Source organism: Ornithorhynchus anatinus, chromosome 4 (genome assembly GCF_004115215.2).
Source record: "Ornithorhynchus anatinus isolate Pmale09 chromosome 4, mOrnAna1.pri.v4, whole genome shotgun sequence".
In the NCBI taxonomy this organism is placed as follows: Eukaryota; Metazoa; Chordata; class Mammalia; order Monotremata; family Ornithorhynchidae; genus Ornithorhynchus; species Ornithorhynchus anatinus.
In genome coordinates, this window is record NC_041731.1 from 2,062,507 (window position 1) to 2,083,855 (window position 21,349).

Consider the following 21,349-nt stretch of genomic DNA (forward strand, 5'->3'; position numbering starts at 1 on the left):
TCTTCTAGCCACAGCGTCCCGTTGCTCGTGTGTTTATCGTCGTCCTTGTCACTGATTCTTTTTATTGTTCCGCCTTTCCTTAGGTGTCTGTTGCTAACTCTCCTCCCACTCGTGAGCCCCTTGGGTGCCAGAGACTGTGTCTAATCCTCATCTTTGCATCCCAGTGCTTGGTACTACCGTAATGGCCGTGTTTGATCCCAGGTGTTACGTATGTTGAGGAGGAGCCTGTGGAGGTGACTGAAGAGCACTGTCCACCGCAGGCTGGTGGGGGGTCAGCAGGTGAAAGACGGGGGATTCCGTTAACTGGGCTAGCGGCTGCCACTCAGGCAAGGGGCAAGAGGCCGAGCTGGGGCCGTATATTTTCTTATTGACCGACTGACCGCAGAGCCCGTCCAATTAGGTGCATTTGTGGCTCCCGCTGACCCTGGAAAGAGGCTGCGGTCTGGATTTATTGGGAGAAGTGGAATTGGGGTCAGCTCAGGGCACAGATTCCAGTGTTTGTTGGAAAAAAAGAAGACAAAGAGATCATCTTGAAATAAATATCTGTTCAGTGAACATGAATTGTGCAAAGTGGGTAGTCACAGGAGTTACTTTCAGGGCAAGAAGGTTTTTCTCAGGAGGCGATGTGGTCCCCGAAGTAAGGGAGAATCATCCCAGAGGAGGGGAGATTTTTTTCGGAGGACGGACAGGAGAGGTCAAAAGTCTTCTGGGTGTTCTCAGATAAGCGGATTTGCACTGGTAAAGGAGGGCAGGAAGAGAGACATTGTGCACACATGCACACACAAACACACACCCCTACACGTACAACATTCTCAGTTTCTCGTTAAATCTTTAATGGACTGTGAAACAGACGTATAATGGTTACTCGGGTGAAACACAGAACTTATGACTAGGGAGAGATGTAATAGCTTGGAAAAGTAGGTAGAGAACCTACTTTTCCAAGCTGTTAAGCCTCTCTCTCTCTCTCTCTCTGTGTCTCTGTTTCTCTGTATGTATATAGTTATAGTCCCACTGGACTAAAGACTCTTGTTGTAGAGAGAGAGCGAGCTCATATGCAAAACTTTGCAGAAGCCTGTCCAAAGAGCAGTTCTCTGTAGGCCTTCCTGTATCCCGTCCCCTCCGAGTTGCAGCTGCCTCACTCCCTTGCTGCCTGAGGCTGCTCTGTAGATGGACCTGCCTGAGTGACTGGTCACGGAAGCTCACAGTAGTGGCCGGGTTTATTGTTGGTCAGTTTTTAAGGTCAGTAGTTTGGTTCATTCTTTCCCTCGCTCATTCACTCGTTCATTCAGTCAGTGGTACTTATTGAGCACTTCCTGTGGGCACAGCACTGTACTAAACACTTGAGAGCGTTCTACCTGCTGGGGTTCCTGCCTGCCTGGAGAGGGAGGGACCCCCGGAGGGAAGCAGCTTGGCCTAATAATAATAATGTTGGTATCTGTTAAGCGCTTACTATGTGCAGGGCACTGTTCTAAGCGCTGGAGTAGATGCAGGGTAATGAGGTTGTCCCACGTGAGGCTCACAGTTAATCCCCATTTTACAGATGAGATAACTGAGGCACAGAGAAGTTAAGTGACTTGCCCACAGTCACACAGCTGACAAGTGGCAGAGCCGGGAGTCGAACCCATGACCTCTGACTCCGAAGCCCAGGCTCTTTTCCACTGAGCCCTGCTGCTTCCCTGGTGGATAGAGCGCCGGCCTGGGAGTCAGAAGGACCTGGGTTCTAATTTCAAGGCCACCACTTATCTTCCGTGTGACCTTGGGCGATTCGCTTCAGTTACCTCATCTGTAAAACGGGGATGAAGACTGTGAGCCCCCATGGGGGACGGGGTCTGTGTCCAACCTGATTAACTTGTATCTACCCCAGCTTTTAGAACAGTGCTAGGCACATACTAAACACGCAACAGATACCATCATTATTATTATGTGAGGGGCAGGGGGTGGGGCAGTGATGCTCTGGCAGCATTCGGCACTCCACAGACACTCCTTCCCTCGTGTTTGCTGCTCTCCACGTTTGGCTGGAATATGTCGGGGTGCCGTGGGGGAATGATGGGGGTGAGCTGTTGGCCGGTGGCCGTTTTTTATTGCCCTCCGTCGCTTGACTCTTTAAAGCCTAAATAACTACCAGAACTGCATAGGTTTTGAATAATGCAAAACATCGCTTAGTAGGACTCGATCAGCTCCCCACACCCTCCCCTTTCGGGGTTGGTGCTTATGCTCTGCACCATCATTAAACTTTAAAGGGATGCTCCTGCAAGCATTTTTTTAAAAAAGTTTTGTTTTACTTTTCGTTTGTTCTTCAGTTTGGACCCTGCCTCTCATTCTTGCCATCTGGAATGCCTTCCGGGTCTTTCTGGGGGAAGGGAGAGCACACAGAGAAGCTTCCCAGTCCTGCTAGGAACTTCCTAGGAGGATTGCGGAATCACCGTTCGACCAGCTTCCTCTGAAAAGGCAGAGACGGCCTTCTGCTCAGGCAGATTTTCAGAAGACTCTCCCAGAGATTTGGAGAGAAAGCTTTACTCGTATAAAATTACCCCAAGTAGTAGTGGGTTGTGGAGGAGATAGAAGTAATACTAGCAGTCACGGTGATGGTGGTAGGAATGATGATGGTGATTAAGTGCCTACTATGTGCCAAGCACTGTTCTAAGTGTGGGGATAGATACGAGGTCATCAGATTGTCCCACCTGGGGCTCACAGTTTCAATCTCCATTTTACAGATGAGGTAACTGAGGCATAGAGAAGTGAAGTGACTTGCCCAAAGTCACACAGCTGTCGGAGTGGCGGAGCCGGGATCATTCATTCATTCACGCAATTCAGTCGCATTTATTGAGCGCTTACTGTGCGCAGAACACTGCACTAAGCGGTGGGGAAGTACAGTTCAGCAACAGATAGAGACGGTCCCTGCCCACAACGGGCTTACAGTCTAGAAGGGGGGAGACAGACATCAAAACAAGTAAACAGACATCATTACGAATAAATAGAAGTATAGATATATGCACATCATTAATAAAAATAGACTTATAGTTAAAAATATGTACATATATACGCAAGTGGTGTGGGGTGGGGAGGTGGGATAGAGCAAAGGTAGCGGGTTGGGGCAATGGGGAGGGGGAGCAGAGGAAAAGGAGGGCTTAGTCTGGGAAGGCCAGCGTGGCTCAGTGGAAAGAGCACGGGTTTTGGAGTCAGAGGTCAGGGGTTCGCATCCCGGCTCAGCCCCTTGTCAGCTGTGTGACTTTGGGCAAGTCACTTAACTTCTCGGTGCCTCAGTTACCTCATCTGTAAAATGGGGATTAAGACTGTGAGCCCCACGTGGGACAACCCGATTCCCCTGTGTCTCCCCCAGCGCTTAGAACGGTGCTCGGGACATGGTAAGCGCTTACCAGATTACCCTATTTATTTCGTTAATGAAATGTACATCGCCTTGATTCTATTTAGTAGCCATTGTTTTTACGAGATGTTCTTCCCCTCGACTCTATTTATCGCCATCGTTCTCGTCTGTCCGTCTCCCCCGATTAGACCGTAAGCCCGTCAAACGGCAGGGACTGTCTCTATCTGTTGCCGACTTGTTCATTCCAAGCGCTTAGTACAGTGCTCTGCACATAATAAGCGCTCAATAAATACTATTGAATGAATGAATGAACAAATACCAACATTATTACATTATTATTAAGGCCTCCTGGAGGAGGTGAGACCTCGGACGCTTTCCACTAAGCCACGCTGCTTCTAGTAGTAGTAGTAGAAGCAGTCATGGTGGTGGTGGTGATAGTATTAGAAGTGATAGCAGTTATTGAGCTCCCATTTGGTGTGGTGCACTGTACTAGGTCATTGGGAAGTACAGAAAACTGAAATGACCTATTTTTTGCTCCCAAGAAGTTTATACTCTAGCTGGTGACAGAAAAATCAACCAGTCTGTCAATCAGTGGTATCTATTGAACATTTACAGTGAGCAGAGTTACTCTACTAAGGGCTTAGCAGAGAGCAACACAATAGAGTTGAAAAATATATCCAACCAGAGAGGTCAACATAATTAAAGCAGGCCTATAAAGGTGAGTAATAAGGAAGATGCGGATGAGTTCCCAACCGCTCGAGGAGCACTGGGGAAGTGGTGGTGGGGAAGGCATGCGGAGGAAGTGGATGGAAAGAAGACGCACGGTAGAAATGTGTTTGACTTGGAGTTTGAAGATTTTGTTCCATCAGCAAAAGGAAAAAAAAGGGTTGACTGGGCACTGTGTGCAGAGTCCTGTCCTGGGTTTCTGGGAAGAGGGGAAGAGGAGGAAAAGACTCATCCCAAGCCCAAAAGTCTGATGTGCGGGACTGAACGCACCCAAACACAGTGCATTCCGGAGGTTGTGGAGAGGCTGAGGGCAGAGAAGAGATGGGCTGACCATGTAATGGGGAAGATGGGACAGGGCCTACAGTCATGAGGTCTAATCTGGGAAGACCCCCCGGAGGTAGCATCTCAATACCTTTTAATCAATTATTGGTATTTATTGAGCACTTACAATGTGCAGAGCACTTTACCAAGCACCTGGGACAATGGAATTGGTAGTTACGTTCCCTCCCCATCAGGACCTTGCAGTCTAGATGGGGAGACAGACATTGAAATAAATAAATTACAGATATGTACATAACTGCCGTGGGGCTGAGTGTGGGGTGAATATCAAGTACTCAAGGATTCAGTTCTAAGTGCTTAGGTGATGCGGGAGGGAGAGGGAATAAGGGGAAAGATGGCTTAATGGGGAAAGTCCTCTTGGAGAGTTTGTAATTTTAATAAGACTTGGGAGGTGGGGAGAGTGGTGGCCTGCTGTATACGAGACAAGGAGGGAGTTCCAGGCCATGGTGAGGTCCTGGACAAAGGGTTGGCAGCGAGATAGGGGAGATTGAGGTACAGTGAATTAGGTCGGTGTTAGAGGAGCGAAGTCTGCGGTCCGGATAGTAGTAGGAAATCAGGGAGTTAAGGTCGGAGGAGGGGAGCTAATCGAGTGCTTTAAAGCCGGTAATGCAGAGTTTCTGTGTGATGCAGGGGTGGTGGATGGACAACCGCTGGAGGTTCTTGAGGACTTGGGAAACTCAATCCCAAAGACACGCTGCTGCCGAGTCTCTACCGGTGGAGAATTTCGCAGTAATCTTTTGGCTCTCTCCGGCTGGAGCCAGCTGGCAGCAGCTGGGATCTCCTCTGGGGTGAGTCTGTGATCACTCTGCCCTCCGGGGTCAGAGCAGTAGACTCCCAGTTCCTTTTAGTAGATCTGAGTCAGAGACGATCTGCCCACAACCCCCCACGGCCGAGCTGCAGAGCATCCATTTGGCGAGAAGAGAATGGCTTAGCCTGGCTGCTGAGCTACCACAGAACGGTGGGGAGGGATACAGTGAGGGAGATAGGTGGAGGCCCGATGTGTTTTGTTTTTTTTTTAACTCACCAGAGAAAACTAAAAGTGAAAGAGGAGGCGCTGTGCAGACCGGGACTGGACTGGAATCCTGGAGACGCATCCATCACCCCATCCTTGCGGGGCACGGTCCTAGTGATCTTTGGGCCTTGGGACCTTCAGTCCTCAGGAACTTGGGGCCTCGTGACCTTTGATCCTCCAGACCTTTGGCCCTTCTGACCTGGGGTCTTCGTGGCCTCTGGCCCTCCTAGGCTCCCAGACCCAGAGTCCTGGAACGGCTCACCTGGGTACCCTGGTTCGGGGAACGTCTAAACATCCAGCCTTTTGGTGCCTTTCCAGGAATTCAGCTCAGTCCCGATGCCAGCCGGACTCCTGGTCCCTCCGGCTCACCGACCGCCCCCAGGAAGGAGCCCCCCGCCGTGCAGCACGGCAGGATGGCGGGCTTGGGCCCCCACTCTGGGACACTCCGGGCCAAGAAGAGAAAACCCAACTTTTGCCCCCAGGAGACCGAGGTCCTTGTTTCCAAGGTGACCAAGCACCACCAGCTGCCGTTTGGGACCGGCCTGCTGGAGGCCGAGCCGGCCCGGAAGTACCGAGTGTGGAGCCGGTTCTTGCAGGCGGTCGACGCGCTCGGCTACTGCCGCGGGGACGTCGTGGACCTCCAGCACAAGTGGAGGGACCTGAGGGCGTTGGTCCGGAAGAAGCTGGGGCACTTGCGGAAAGCTGCCCACAGTCTGGGTCCGGGGTCTGGCAAAACCCTGGCCCTCACGTTGACCCCAGTGGAGTAGATAGTTGCCAGTACGTTTTCTTGCCAGGCCACACAGGTAGCGGGCTACAGCCTGGGTGCATTGAGAGGTAAGTTTCCCAGTGGACCGTGAGCCCTCTGCCACCGAGGGCTGGAGACATCATCGACTTGCCGGTCCACTCCCAGAAACCACCGGTCGGAGTTATGTATGTGCAGACAAGTCCTTCTTCCTCTTCCAGTTTTCTTCTTCCCCCTTCTTCCTCCTCTCCTTCTTCTTGTCCCTTCTGGAAGTCGGGTCAGAATCTGACCGGTGGCTGAGCCTGTGACTCACCTTTGTGTCCGGCGGGGGTGTTCGGGAGGTTAGCGGTGGGGTTGAGTTGTGCCGCTCGGGCGGGCGAACGGGCTGCTCCCGGATGGGGGCCGGAGGCCGGTTGCTGTTTGGACCAAGCACCGTGGGGCTCCAGGGTGGGGGTTATCACTCCCCGGGCGGGGAGGAAGGGCGAGGCGGGCGGGGGGGGATTCCGGGGGAAGACCCCCGGTACCTTACATCGTCACTCCCCGACTGAGCTGAGACTCGGTTAGGGTCGTCTTCCGACCGAGGCGACGGAGCTGCAGGCCCGCCCGAAGGCAGGGGAATGGAGCGAATGAACTCCCCTGGAAGTCCCGGTCATGTTTCGGAACCTACAGTGCAGTATCGGAAGGTTGGAGGACCCCACCCTCGCTACGAGCCCCGTCGGCCAGGGGACGGGAGACCGGGTGGAGGACATGAGGAGAGGGAAGACCCGAGAGGGAAATCGAACCAGGGTGATAATGAAACGTGCCTTCGCTGCCGTTGTCCCGGTGGAAAAGACTGTGAATCCTATTGGCCTCCGCCGATTCCACGGGAATGTTGCTGTTTTGAGGACCGTCTCCCCAACCGCTGTCTTTCTCCGACCCGATTGAAGTAGGGAGGACAGAAGGTCGGGGGGGGCGGGGACCGGCTCCATCTGTACTCCCAGCTCCCAGGGGTGTCCGAGCAGTCGTCGCTGCCGTTGGTGTTCGTGTAGTTGTTTTCCAGTGGGTGCGCCGGCTGGGGAAAGAAAGGTTGAGAGGTGTGGACAGAGCACCTGCTCGATGAGAGTGAGGCCGGGCGTGGAGGTCCCGAGTGGGCAGGATTTACCCACTGTCCTTCACATAGACCCAAACATTGGAGGCAGAACCCAGCGTGGCGTTTCGGGCTGCCCTCAAATGCCACCCCCCCCCATGTGCAGTGCCAACTGGCCCAGAGGCAGGAGCCCCTCTGCCAGGGCAGAGGAGCTCCTGGCTTTCAATCCTGAATCCAGGAGGCCCAGGGCCGCCCAGGGGCCGCCCTCCCCGCCGGGTAGGCGAGAATCCTGACAGCAGGGGGAGAAGACGGGGTGCCCCGCCAGCCGGCCTGGTGAGTGTTGCAGCCGTAACCGGAGACTGTCTCCGCAAAGCCTCTTAGGTTTTTCTGTTGCCCCCTCTGCCTTTGTTCCCCTCGAAGCCCTTCTGGGGATTAATTTTTGTTATTCTGATTTAGCAAAAACCTCAGTGACCTAATCTGCAGAGGGCTGCATTCCTGGCAGGGCTCCCCAGCCCCCTCCGTTTCTGATCTCATCCCTTAATAATCCTCGCCCTCGGGACTTTTACCGGTCCGCCTAATCACACAACTCTGCGTGGCGGAAACTTGGGCTCCACCACTATTCCCGTCCCAAATGGGGCCGGGACCACCGATGACCCATCCCGGCGCCTGGGGATGAGGAGGATGACTCCAGGCAGGGGGAAAGTGGGGTGGGGGCGAACTGCTGTTATTCTGGGTTGGAAGAACTGCTGAAGGGCCCGAAGGCAGGGGAATGGCTTGGCAGGGCTCTCCGCCGAACACTGGAAGCAGCATGGCCCGGTGGAGAGAGCACAGACCTGGGAGTCAGAGGACCTGGGTTCTAATCCTCGCTCCGCCACTTGTCTTCTGTGTGACCTTGGGCAAGTCACTTAACTTCTCTAAACCTCAGTTCCCTCATCTGTAAATTGGGGACTAAGACTGTGAGCCCCATGTGGGGCAGGGACCGTGTCCAACACAATTATCTTGTATCCACCCTAGGGCTTAGTACAGTGTCTGGCCCATGGTAAGTGCTTCAAACAACCACAGTGGAGGGTTGAGCCGGAAGGTAGGAGGAGCGAGCCCTGTAATAAATACTCCCCAACATTCCCAGTCCCCCAGAGGAGCCCAGTGCGGCTGGTAACCCAGGGAAGGCATGCTGAGCCTGGAATACTTTTCTCCTCTCCTCCTCCCTTGTCCCTCCTCTGTCCTCCTCCTCTGGACAGTGAGGCCCACCCCCCTGCCTTCTGGGTTCTCTTCCAACTAGTAGTCCGTCAGTGGCATTCAGTGATTAATAATGTTGGTGTTTGTTAAGCGCTTACTATGTGCAGAGCACTGTTCTGAGCGCTGGGTAGATACAGGGTAATCAGGTTGTCCCACGTGAGGCTCACAGTTAATCCCCATTTTACAGATGAGCTAACCGAGGCCCAGGGAAGTCAAGCGACTTGCCCACAGTCACACAGCTGCCGAGTGGCAGAGCCGGGATTCGAACCCATGACCTCCGACTCCCAAGCCCGGGCTCTTTTCCACTGAGCCTCGCTGCTTCCCTAGTGAATGTAGAGCACTGGAGAGCACACCATAGAAATAAACAGCACGTTCCCTACCCTTGAGGGTCTTACAATCTAAGGATGCGAGGAGGCGGCCCGGCACCGCACATTTACCAATAGTGAGAGCAGAGAGGGAAATATAGCTGGAACCGGGAAAGTGAGAGTCTGAGAGAAAAATCAAGACGAAGTGGGCCGTGTCCTTCACTGTGTACTTCCGTGCCGAGGGGAGGTGTTGGCTTGATGTGGGCTGGGATGTTGGAAACTACCCCACTCCTCGCCCTCCTGCTGTGCCGTCCTCTGATCCGGCCTTGGAGACACGGGCTGGAGACCCAGGGCCCCCCGCCGCGTACTACAGCGAGACAAAAAGAGGAGGGGGCATCAGAGGAAGAGCCTGTGTGGGAAGTAACTGGGGACCCTGGGCAGCCTTAATGGGCCACGCTCTTCCTGGGCCAATCCTTTCATTACCCACCTGCCGATGGGGCAGATGGCTTGATAGTCACCTGTGGGCTGGTGACCTGTGCTGCTCCTCTGCAAGGCTGAGTTAAGATTGGCACGGTGGTCATCCTTCTGGGAACGCTGCCATTTCCGGCCTTCCTCAGGGTGGGAGGGGTTCCACACACCACCATTCGGATCGACCAACCGTGTCCTCTACCCGCCTTCCTCCAGGATTTGGTTGTGATTCATGTGGCTGTTGCAAGCTCCCCTCTAGATTGTAATCTCGTGTGGTCAGGGAACACGTCTGCTGGCTCTGTTGTATTATCTTCTCCCAAGTGTACAGTATAGTGCTCTGCAGAGAGACGCGCTTAACAAATACCATTATTTGACATTACGCCGCCCTTCTCCGGAGCCTCAGGCTGGCATTTGTGCTGTAGGGGGACTGTCGAAGCTCTCCGTAGGACTTTCTGGGAGCTTTGTGGAGGAGGCTTGTGTCTCGAGGGAAAGGGAAATTGAGATATCGGCCCAGCACCCGGGGACCCACCCCCTTCCACGCCCTGTAGCTAGCTGTGTCTTCTGAGAAGCAGCGTGGCTTAGTGGAAAGAGCCCGGGCTTGGAAGCCAGAGATCATAGGTTCTAATCCAAGGCTCTGCCACTTGTCCGCTGTGTGACCTTGGGCAAGTCACTTAACTTCTCTGTGCCTCAGTTCTCTCACCTGTAAAATGGGGATTAAGACTGTGAGCCCCATGTGGGATAACTTGATTACCTTGTATCCCCCCCCACCCAGTGCTTAGAACAGTGCTTGACACATAGAGAAGCGGCGCGGCCCAGTGGAAAGAGCCCCGGCTTGGGAGTCGTAGTTCATGGGTTCGAATCCCGGCTCTGCCGCTTGCCAGCTGTGTGACTTTGGGCAAGTCACTCAACTTCTCTGTGCCTCAGTTCCCTCATCTGTAAAATGGGGATTAAAACCGTGAGCCCCACGTGGGACGACCTGATCTCCTCGTATCCACCAGTGCTTAGAACAGTGCTTTGCACATAGTAAGCGCTTAACAAATACCACCATTTAATTTTTTTACCATCGTCATTATTATTCTTCTCCTGCTTTGTAGCCCAGAGGCCCGACCCTTTCAGGTATCCTCTCCCTTTCTTGGCTTTGCCGGCCCAGGCCCGCCAGCGTATTCTCTCGATTCTCTCTCCTCTCGGGGGTTTTCTCTTTAATGGCTTCCTTTTTCACCTTCCTCTTGGGGCTGCTTCTCCTCCCTCTCCCCACCCATCTTAGAGTGTGCCTCCATCTCCTTGCCTGGATCGTCATCTCTGTCTCTGCGTCTGTCTCCACCTCAGTGCCTGTAACTTTCCCCCCCATCTCCATCTCCTTCTCTGTCTCAATCTGCTGTCCGTCTGCCTTTCTGAGGCCCTTCCCCTTGCCTCTCCCTCTCTCTCTCCCTCTTTCTGTCTCTCTCTCTCTCCAGCTCCCTTTTCCCCGACTCCCAGCTCTCTGTACCCTTTGCCTCCTTACCGCCTTTTCCCTCAGGTCAGTTGGGCTCAGTTGGGATGATTTATTTACCCGTGACGGTACAGCCTGGTTGTTCTTAATGTGACTCCTGTGTATTGGCAGCGACTTCCAAGTTCAGAACGTCTTGCAGGAAGCAGAAACTGCCAGAGGGAATTTGGGGAGGGGCAATGGTTGAGGGGGAGAAGGAGAAAAGAGTGGATAACGGGCGGGCGTGACCCGTAGGGGCAGGGAGAGCGGGCAGATGTGATTTGTAGGGTAAGGGGCAGCGGGCAGATGTGACCTGTAGGGCAGGGAGAGCGGGCAGATGTGACGTGTAGGGGCGTGGATAGCGGGCAGATGTGACCTGTAGGGCCTGACGATGCTGAAGCTTGGGAAGAAAGGTCGGAAAGAAGCTCTCATTTTGGAGGAGCTTTTAGTGCCATTAAATTACTAAATACCGAACCTCATTTAAAATAATGGATTGTTTTCCTCCTGCTCTACCACCGCTACGACCGTTGTAGTATAAATGCTAGAAAATGATTCTCTCCCCGTCATTCAAAGTGGGCACTATTGAACGAGGACCCTTGCCTCGTTGTGCCTACCTATTGCCATTGACCTGTTTTTTCAGAGATGATTAAATTAATGCGTACGAAAATAGGAGCGAGGAGGAAAGGTTAAAGGGATTACGGCTGTTTAGCCTAGAGAGGCGGCCAAGTGGAGGACTTAATTCCATTTCCAAGCATTATTCCCGGGGTCGATTTTCTCCAACCGAGATTGCGGCGGATTTCAGCCGGGCGGCCGGAGCCAAGACATCGGGAAGAACTTCCCAGCCACCTGAGTTGGGTGGGGGGAGCTCTCCCTTCCGGGAAAACTTTAGAAGCGGGCGAGGCTGGCCTGGGTGCCCCAGACAAAGGGTAGAGCTCCGACTTCGGGGTCAGAGACTGCCGTTAGACAAGGTCCCTGCCCCCATCCAGCTGGCCCCGGGCCTGAGCAGGAGGCTGAACAACATTCCCCTCAGCTTGACCAGAGACACCCGACCATGAGCAAAGTGAGTTTAGATGGAGGGGTGGGCTGTAGGCGGGTTAGAGGGTGAGTAGGTGAATCCTGGAAGGTTTCCCGGAGGAGGTGGTCTAGAGCCGCGATATGAAGGTGGCAGGTTGACGGGGGCAGGTGGAGGGAGAGACGGGAATTGGGAGAGCTAACTTATTTCCTTTCAGCGTATCCTCTGGGCAGATGTTCATCTCCAGCCGGGGGCCACGGGGCGGTTTCCCTCACCTTTCTTACCACCCTCATTTGCAGGTCTCGGCGATTCGATGGGTTGAAAAGCACCCGAGAGGATAGAAGAAGCGCCAGACTCACCGGACGCTTGCGGCTTCAGTCAAACCTTCCTTCCAACTTAGGATTGCATCTTCCTTCCCCGGCCGGCAGAGTTCCCGTTGCCATTGTCCTTTTGCTTCCCCCGAGGCTCCCCGACCATTTTCCTTAGGTATCGGGGAATCCAGAGGGCCGGAAGGGTCCTCTCGAAGTCAGCTCATCCAGCCGCCCACTTCCAGGCAGGACCCACACCCCAAACTGTCTCCCGGTCAAGGTGCAGACCCCTCCCTCTCTTTACAGCCCTCCGGGGGCAGAGGGGACCCTGGCTGTATCTTTACAGTGTTTGAGGTACGGAGAGATGCAGGCCAAGGGCGTTGAGTTCTCGGCAGATATGAGGCCAGAACTTGGGTCATCAGTGGTCTAGTTTTACAGAGTATAGTCTGGTTTTCCCCAGGTCTGTTATTTTTATTGTAAGATTTTTGAAATGGGTGAGGATGGGTTACCTCTGGGCTTTTAAGAGCAGCTGCAGCTAGGGGAGTGTCTGGAGGCTGGGAATCGATTTGGGAAATCATGATGGTAACCCAGCTGGAAAGTGATGAGGAATAGACCCATGATGGTGGCCAATAAGGAGGGGAAAGGGTGAATCCATCCCCCGGTCCACTACGACGCCCGGGTGCCCTCTGAGATAGTTTGACCCACCGTTAACGCTTGATACTCTCGGTGCCCCCCCTTCAGAGGAATAGAGGAAAATTGAACGGGGACAGACGCTGAAATCGGCTTCCAGAAGGGCCTTGAAAATCTGGGCAAGTCTGAACGTTAGGCTCTCTGCAGCCAGGTTCGTGATCTTAGGACAAGTTAGTTTGCAATAGAGAAGGTTGAGAGGTTATTTGACAATCTCCAGGGATTTGGGAAAGTTATTATAAGAAAAATGGTGACCCACGGAAGACTGAACAAGAAGAAATAGACTTAAGCCCAAAGAAATTTAGGTTAGATGCCAGTAGGGGTTGTCAGATGCCGAGATGAGTTAACTACCCAGGGAGCCTGTGTAACCTTTTTCCTTGGGGTCTTTTAACAATATCCCTGGCACACATCTGTCTAGGATGATATGAGTGCTGCCTGCTTGGAAACAGGAGAGTAGCCTCGATGACCCTTTTTGACTTCCCTCCTACGGGCCCATCTGTCCCCACTCTCTAACGAGGATTTCATTGTTCTGTAACTATGGACCGGTTGTCACCGAAACTGTCAGTCCCCGCATCCGCTTTGAGCGGAGGTCAGCTCCAGAGAGGGAGAGGAGGAAGGAGAAGAGGGAGAGGACCAAGGTGGATGGGACACACCGCAGCCCGGCAACCCCTAGATTCAAAGGACCAGCATCCTTTTCTCCTCCTTCGGGTTCAAGCTGGAGATCCAGTCTACCAGCAGTCACGCCGCCCCTCTGTCAGGGACCGGAATATGGTCCAGTGGAATCCAACAGTGGCGGGGATGCTGTAGCCCTGGACCTCCTCCAAGCTGATGAACGGCCAAACCACCAAGACAGATGGGGGGCAGTTCTTCCCTTAGATCTCTGGGAATGGAGATTCCGTCCCGGGTTCTGCTCCTCCGGCTTCTCGCTCCATCCTTTCCTATGTCAGGCTCACTCCCGTTTCCTGTTTCAGACCGTTTCCCCTTGTTCAGACATCACGCTCTTCCTTCCTCTTGTGCTGACCTCCCTACTGTGCCACGTTCTCATCTCTCCCTCCGCCGACCTCTTGTTCACGCTTTTCTCCTGCCTGAAGCTTCCTCTTCCCTTCACATCTGGAGCTGCCTCGGCACCCCCCTTTTCAAATCCCGTCTGAAACTGCATCCCCTCCGGGAGGCCCTCCGTGATTAATCAGTCTGTCGATCGGTGGTATTTACTGAACGCTCCGTGTGGAGAGCTCTTGACTAAGCATTTGGGAGAATACAACACAGTAGAGTTGGTAGGTGCCGTCCCTGCCCACGGGGAGCCTACGGTCTAGAGGGGGACAGGCGATTCCAATGAAATCCCCCCCACTAGTGCTGTCACCTGCAGATGGACCCCTTCCCCTCCTAGCCACGGACTTCTCGCGTCTTTGGAGACGGGATTCCCGTGGAGCTTAATCCTGTGATGCCTCTCTAGCCTTTGTGGGTCTAGGTGCTCTCCCAGATTACCACGCCACCCAGCAATACCGCCCCCAACCGCCCCCACACACCAAGAAAAGGTCTGCCTCCATCTTGACACACTCCTACCAAGGCTTGCAAGGACAGGGACATAGCAGGGATCGGGGGTGGAGGAAGTGCAAGGCCCTATTTCTACAGCCACCAGTTCAGGCTGTGGGTACCAGGGTTTTTGATGGTATTTGTCTGCCACTTGTCAGCTGTGTGACTGTGGGCAAGTCACTTCACACTTAAGAAGCAGCGTGGCTCCGTGGAAAGAGCCCGGGCTTGGGAATCAGGGTCATGAGTTCGAATCCCAGCTCTGCCACTTGTCAGCTGTGTGACTGTGGGCAAGTCACTTCACTTCTTTGTGCCTCAGCTCCCTCATCTGTAAAATGGGGATTAAGACTGTGAGCCCCACGTGGGACAACCTGATTACCCGTATCTACCCCAGCGCTTAGAACAGTGCTCAGCACATAGTAAGCGCTTAACAAATACCAACATTATCATTATTATTAGAGAAGCAGCGTGGCTCAGTGGAAAGAGCCCGGGCTTGGGAGTCGGAGGTCATGGGTTCGAATCCCGCCTCTGCCACTTGTCAGCCGTGTGACTGTGGGCAAGTCACTTAACTTCTCTGTGCCTCAGTTACCTCATCTGCAAAATGGGGATTAACTGTGAGCCTCACGTGGGTCAACCTGGTTACCCTGTATCTCCCCCAGCGCTTAGAACAGTGCTCTGTACATAGTAAGCGCTTAACAAATCCCAACATTATTTGTTAAGCGCTCACTATGCCCCAGGCACTGTACTAAGTGCTGGGGTAGATACAAACCAATCAGGTTGGACACAGTCCCTGTGCCACTTGGGGCTCCCAGTCTTAATCCCCATTGTAAAGATGAGGTAACTGAGGCACGGAGAAATGAAGCGACTTGCCCAGGGTCACACAGCGGACGAGTGGCCGGGCGATATTAGAACCCCGGTCCTTCTGACTCCCAGGCCTGTGTTCTACCCCCTAGGCCATGCTGCTTCTAATGCTGCCTGGTGTTCACTGCTCTGCTGCTCCGGTTTGGCGTTCCCCTGCCTATCTGGTGGGAGCCCAGAGCCCTCTCGGAGGAGTACTGCCACAGGCCTTCCTCTGAGACCCGTCCGTGGCTCCCTGTGCTTCGCTGTTGGGGAGATCCAGTGCCAGGAGCAATCAGAGCCAGTGGGGGGCCGGGAAGAGGCACCCCTGGATTCCTCAGCCTGCTTGGCATCCGTCTCCCGGACTCTGGACGCGATCCCTCTTTTCCCGTTGGCCAATGAGGTTGTCACTGAGGACAGTCCCCGCTTCCTCTTTGCTTCTCTTGCTTCTTCCTCGCCCGTGCGGCCGTTGGATGCTCGCTGTGTGCCGAGCACCGCGGTAAATGCTTGGGGGAGTACAACGCAATGGAATCGGTCAATCCGTTCACTGCTCCCAATGAGTTTTACGGTCCGGGGGGAGGAGGGTAAATTTTACCCATGCGATTTGATCTTCCCCGAGTCACATCGCAACTCTCTTGTGTTGTATTCTCCCAAGCGCTTAGAATGGTGTTCTGCACACAGTGACCGATCAATAAATGCCACTGACGATCTGTTGCTTTCTAATAATCTCTGAGGCGCTTCCGGGCGGTTACCGGGGACTGCTGGGGAATTTGTTCCAGGATCATGCCAGATTGTAATTAACCCGTGGCATCCTCTCTCCCTAACTCACTTTAAAAATGGGCACAGCATTTGCCCCTTTCCATTTTTCAGGGGACTTCTGCCATCTGGGAATTCTTCAAGGCAATGACTGGTTAAGCTCTCCCCTACGATCTTTCAAAGAAATCATTAATAGTCACTGCAATTTCAGTGTCATCTCTGTGCAGCTTTCCCTTCCTGTCTTCCTGTGAGGCTGCTGATTTTCCTGGTCCTTCTCTTTTGCTTAAAGGAATTGAATGGTTTTGTTTTGGCGTTTCCTTTGAGGCCTCGTGCTTGTTGCGTCCAGCTTTAGCTTTTCTAATTTTGTCCCTACACAAGTGTGCTATTCTTTATTCTCCCCTTAAGTGGTCTGGCCTGATTTCCATCTCTTTTGACTTTCCCATTTATCCATCAGCAGAGATCTGATTTAGTCCATCAAATGCCTTGTTACCACCCTCGCCCTTCCTGCTGCTGTCCCCAGCCACACCGAGTAATTCTCATTCCTAGATGTTCCTCACGGGCCGGTCTTTTAACCTTTCATTTCCCGGTGTTCTTCCTGTCCGAATTCCCTCATTGACCTCCCTGCTCCTGGTACCGGCAGGGGTACTGCCGGTAGTGGGTACCCACTCTGTGGAAAATTTTATCCTGAGCACTCAGAGGTATAAAACAAAGAAGGGACATGTTCCCGGCCCACGAGGAGACTGTACTCTATAGGTCAGGGACTGTATCTGCGACTCTTTAGTGTTGTACTCTCCCAGTAAATATGCCCAATAAGTATGATTTACTGATCGATAATGGTACGTTACTCATTAAGGGCTGGAAACGCGTCTGCTAATTGTGTTGTATTTTACTCTCCCGAGCAATTACTACAGTGTTCTGCATATAGTAAGCGCTCAATAAATACCTTTGATTGATTAGGTTGGTAGTAATAGTATTTCTTTAGTGCTACTGTAAGCAGAGCACTGTATTAAGCACTGCGAGAGAAGACACAGTTGAGCATTGGCTTCAAATCTCTCCATCCCCTCGCCCCCTCCTACCTCACCTCCCTTCTCTCCTTCTACTGCCCTCCCCGCACGCTCCCCTCCGCTGCCGCTCACCTCCTCACCGTCCCCCATTCACGCTTATCCCGCCGTCGAGCCCTGGCCCACGTCCTCCCGCTGTCCTGGAACGCCCTCCCTCCTCACCTCCGCCAAACTAACCCTCTTCCCCTCTTCAAAGCCCTACTGAGAGCTCACCTCCTCCGGCAGGCCTTCCCAGACTGAGCCCCCCTTTCCCTCTGTTCCCCCTTCCCCCCTCCCACCCTCTGCTCTTCCCCCTTCCCCTCCCCTCAGCACTGTGCTCATTTGTATATATTATTTAGTACCCTATTTATTTTGTTAATGAGGCGTATATCTCCTTGATTCTATTTTGGATGATGTTGTCTTGTTTTTGTTTTGTTCTGTTTTGCTTTGCTGTCTGTCTCCCCCATTTAGACCGTGAGCCCGTCCTCGGGCAGGGATCGTCTCTATCTGTTGCCGAATTGTACATTCCAGCGCTCAGTACGGTGCTCTGCACGTAGTAAGCGCTCAATAAATACTGTTGAATAAGGTCCCTGTCCCTCAGGGGGCTCAAAGTCTCAGAATATAAGTAGGGAGAAGGGTTTGGAGTCTATTGATATCAGCATCAAATGCATGCAGGACTTTCAGTTCTTTCTCGTCCCCTGAGTCCGGGGTCAGGGCTGATAGTAGCTCCGAGTGGGTAGTTCCTCCTCTTCCTTTCCCCACCCTCACACCCGCCAGCCGGGGAGGGGGAAGGGTCTGGGTCCAGATGGACCATGCTGCCCCTGCTTCTGAGCGTGGGCGGGGCACCCACAACCCCAGCTGGTCTTCATTCAGTCAGCACCTCCCCATCACCCACCCAAGCCTTCTCCCTCCCCCTTTCTAGGCTTTGGGTGGGAGCAGGGTGAAAAGATAACTTCTGTTTAACAGCATAATTGCCAAATGTGCATAAAAAGGTCTTAATTTCTAGTTCTGTGCCAGGAAGATAGCAGCATAGCGTTTTACGGTAATACCCCGTGAGATGCAGAGGTCTCCAAGACTGAAGCACCTTTTTTTGTCATTTTTAGAAATCCCCATTATTTCACCTCACAATGGGAGTGCTGGGAGGGGACTGGGGAGAGAGAACCAGGCTGCCACAGTAGAAAAGCTAAGATAAGCATTGCTGGGTTTTTGGGTTTTTTTTACATAGCGTGCAAGCGAAGTAATTCAGGTGGAAGCAAGATATAATCTGTAAAATTGATTACTTTTTTCTTCCCAAAGCACAACAAAACAGCGTGAGATGTTCCTCTCTCCAACCGCTTTGATGAGATGCGTCGTCTTTCTCCTTTTAAACATTTTTGTGCTCCTTTTATTATTTTCCCAAATGGGTTGGGTTGGACATTCCAGATATTTAACAATGATCTACCTGTGTGTGCTGGGGGGAAGATGGAGAGCTAGAGGGAGAATCAAGAGCGAGGCGAAGAGAGAAAGAAGAGCCGGGGAGGGAGAGGAGGGAGACGATCTGCCTTTCCACACTTGGCAAACCCGGCACCGAGGTGACCAAAAGACAGAAGATGGGCTAATCGTGGCGCATACGGCCATCCAGAAGGAAGCGGTTCTCTTTGAGAAGAGGTTCCATGTGGAAAGGGAGACGAAGAGGGGAAAGGGGAAACAGCACTGCGGACAGCAAGTACAGCATCACCGAAAGGGAAAGCTTTCTGTGTGTCCCGCTTGTCCACAACTGTGGGTCCCGCATTTCAGTTACACACGCACTCCTAAGTGAACTTCACTGTCAGTGGTGTCTTCTTCGAATACAAAAGACCACCTTTTCTTTGTATGTGTATATGTGTGTGTGTGTTTGTATATGCGTGTTAACACTTTTCCAAGCACTCGCTAGAGCACGGTTCATCTTCACTACTGAGGCTGCCTTGGGGGTGAACGGTCTCTAGTTCGTCCCGGCAGACTGGAGTGAGGTGACCGGCCCGCTGAAAGATGGCGGAGGCAGCGGATTTCAAGAGCAGGTCTCTTTCCTCCGAGCGCCCTGCTCCCCCATTCCTCCTCCCCGGCCCATCGCAGCCTCCAACTCTCGATCTCCAGTTCAGAAAGCGTCTGCTGCCTGGAAGTTTTAGCAGTTCCATTTACTCAGCAACCTTCATCTCAAAGGCCATGTGCAGCCGGAAGCCTCGGGGCAGTGGCCTGGTGTTAAACACATTAAATAAACAGGGCCTTTCTTATTACATTTGCTCACTTGTAGTTATTTTATTTTTTTTTTAAAGAAAGGGCATCGCAAAGGGTAGGAAAAACCCACACAGACATCCTGAAAGCGTTGATTCTCTCTCACAGAGAGAGGCTCGGCACTCTTTCAGCGCCATGTGGGAAAGGGACTGGGCCTGATCTGATTGATTGCAACTACTAGGCCATGCTGTTTTGGGCTTTATAGGATTTGTGGGTGGGGCGGGGTCTGTGGGGACTGTGGAAAGGGTAGGTTTTGTGAGCGTTAGCCTATTGTGGATGTGGTGGGTTTGAGGGTGTTGTGGGAATTGTACACATGGCAGATTCTGTGGGTGACGTAGCTGTGGTGGGGTTTGTGTGTGTTGTGGGCATTGAGGATGTGGTGGTTTTCTGGGTCTGGCGCACACCGCTTCCGCAGGTGGGCCGGCGCAGCCGGAGGCCGTGACCTAGAGGTCCAGCTGGCTCAGGCCCGGGAAGTCCTTCCCTGACCCTGGCTCGGAACAGCGAGCTGCGCGCGTCAAGCTCACAGAATAGAGGGAAAACAAGTTAATTAAAGGTAGTGTGAGGTGAGCTGACTGGGCCTTGATTATGAGAGGCGAAAACATTTGCAGGATCTTGTTATTTCAGTCGTATTTAGAAATCTCCACAAGTCAGTGTGCAGATTGATTTTTCGGGAGCCGAGGGGCTTGGGGATCGTGACCTTTTCAAAACGTCGTGGGCAGAGTCGCCTCGTTGACCTCCGGAGGGGGGTGGGCGGCGGCGGCCGGGGGGCAGGGGACGGTGCAGACACGACTTGGAGAGGAGTTCCGAATATTCCCTTCCCCTCCAAGTGGGCAGGAGCAGGAGTGGCCCTGGGCTCCGAGGCAGGAAAAGAGAATAAGAGAAGCGGCCGGGAGCTGGGGGGAAAGACAGAGCCTAACCTGACCTTCCTTCTGCCTCCCTCTTCTATGTGAACGAGCCCCTCTCCCTGCCTCGCTCCTCTGTCACGATCCTCATCTCTGTGTTTTAAACTCGTACTGGTTACGCGGCCTCCCGGGGAGCCCACGTTGCCTCTTCTCCCACTCCCTCCTGTGTTGCCCTGGTTTGCTCCCTTTTTCACCCCTCCCTCAGCTTCCAGGCACTTACGTCCACATCCGTAACGTATATCTATATCCGTATCTGTCTTCCCCTCTGGACTGTAAGCTCGTTGTGGGTAGAGAATGCGCCTACCAACTCTGTTATACTGTTATACCCTCCCAAGCCCTTAGCACAGTGCTCTGCAAACAGTATGCGCTCAATGAATACGATCGATCCATCGATAGGTGCCACGTCCTCTGCTAAGCGCTAGGCTAAGATACAGCAGGGTAATCAGAGCCGTGACAGTCCCTGTTGCACGCTGCGCTTAAGGTTGAAGAGGTATGGAGAGCGGCTATTTAGCCCCAAGTGTCTTAGTCCAGAGAGGTAAACTCTAGTCTAGACTGTAAGCTTCTTGCGGGCAGGGAATGTGTCTACCAACTCTCTTATATTGTAGTCTCCCAAGTGCTTAGTACAGCGCACTGCACGCAATACGCTCAGTAAATACGATGAAGCGATGTTCCCAAGGTCTCGCAGTAGCCCAGTGGCAGAGCAGGGCCGCCTCAGATGTTAAAATGCCAACTCACTTCACTTCTCTTGCCTCAGTTTCCTCATCTGTAAAATGGGGAGACCTGTTCTCCTTCCTACTTAGACTGGGAGCCCCGTGCCGGTCGGGGCTTAGGGACTGTGTCTGACCTAATTAACTTGTACTTCCCCGGCGCTTAGAACAACAATCGACACATAGTAAGCACTTAATAAATGCCATAAAACAGAAGGCCCTAGAATTCCACGTCGTCTTTCTGCTTTGTTTCAGTAATAATAGTTATGGTATTTGTGAAGCAATCGACTAATAAATGGTATTTATCGAGTGCTCACTGTGTGAAGAGCACTATACTAAACACTCGGACACAGTATCAAAATCTAAGGGGGAGGGAGAATAGTATTGAAATCCTTATTTTACAGATGAGGAAACAGGATCAGAGAAGTCAAGTGACTTGCCCAAGGTTACACAGCAGGTAAGCGGTGGAGCCGGGATTAGAACCCCGTCCTTCCGATTCCCAGGCCCGGTCTCTGCTTCCCGCCTCTGCAGATCTGCCTGGGCCAGGAGGCTGGGAATTCCCAGGTGGAAGCCAAAGCGTGTGAAAGGTGATGCTTCTAATGGGCAGGGCTGGATCTTGGGCCAGAGAGGGAGCTG

The 21,349-nt window shown here is 52.9% G+C and overlaps 1 protein-coding gene across 3 annotated transcripts in view; it reads left to right on the plus strand.

Moving 5' to 3' along the window:
* The window catches only part of TSNARE1 (t-SNARE domain containing 1), a 237,291-nt gene that overhangs the window by 73,055 nt on the left and 142,887 nt on the right, over positions 1–21,349 (plus strand). The gene's annotated exons all lie outside the window — the stretch shown is intronic.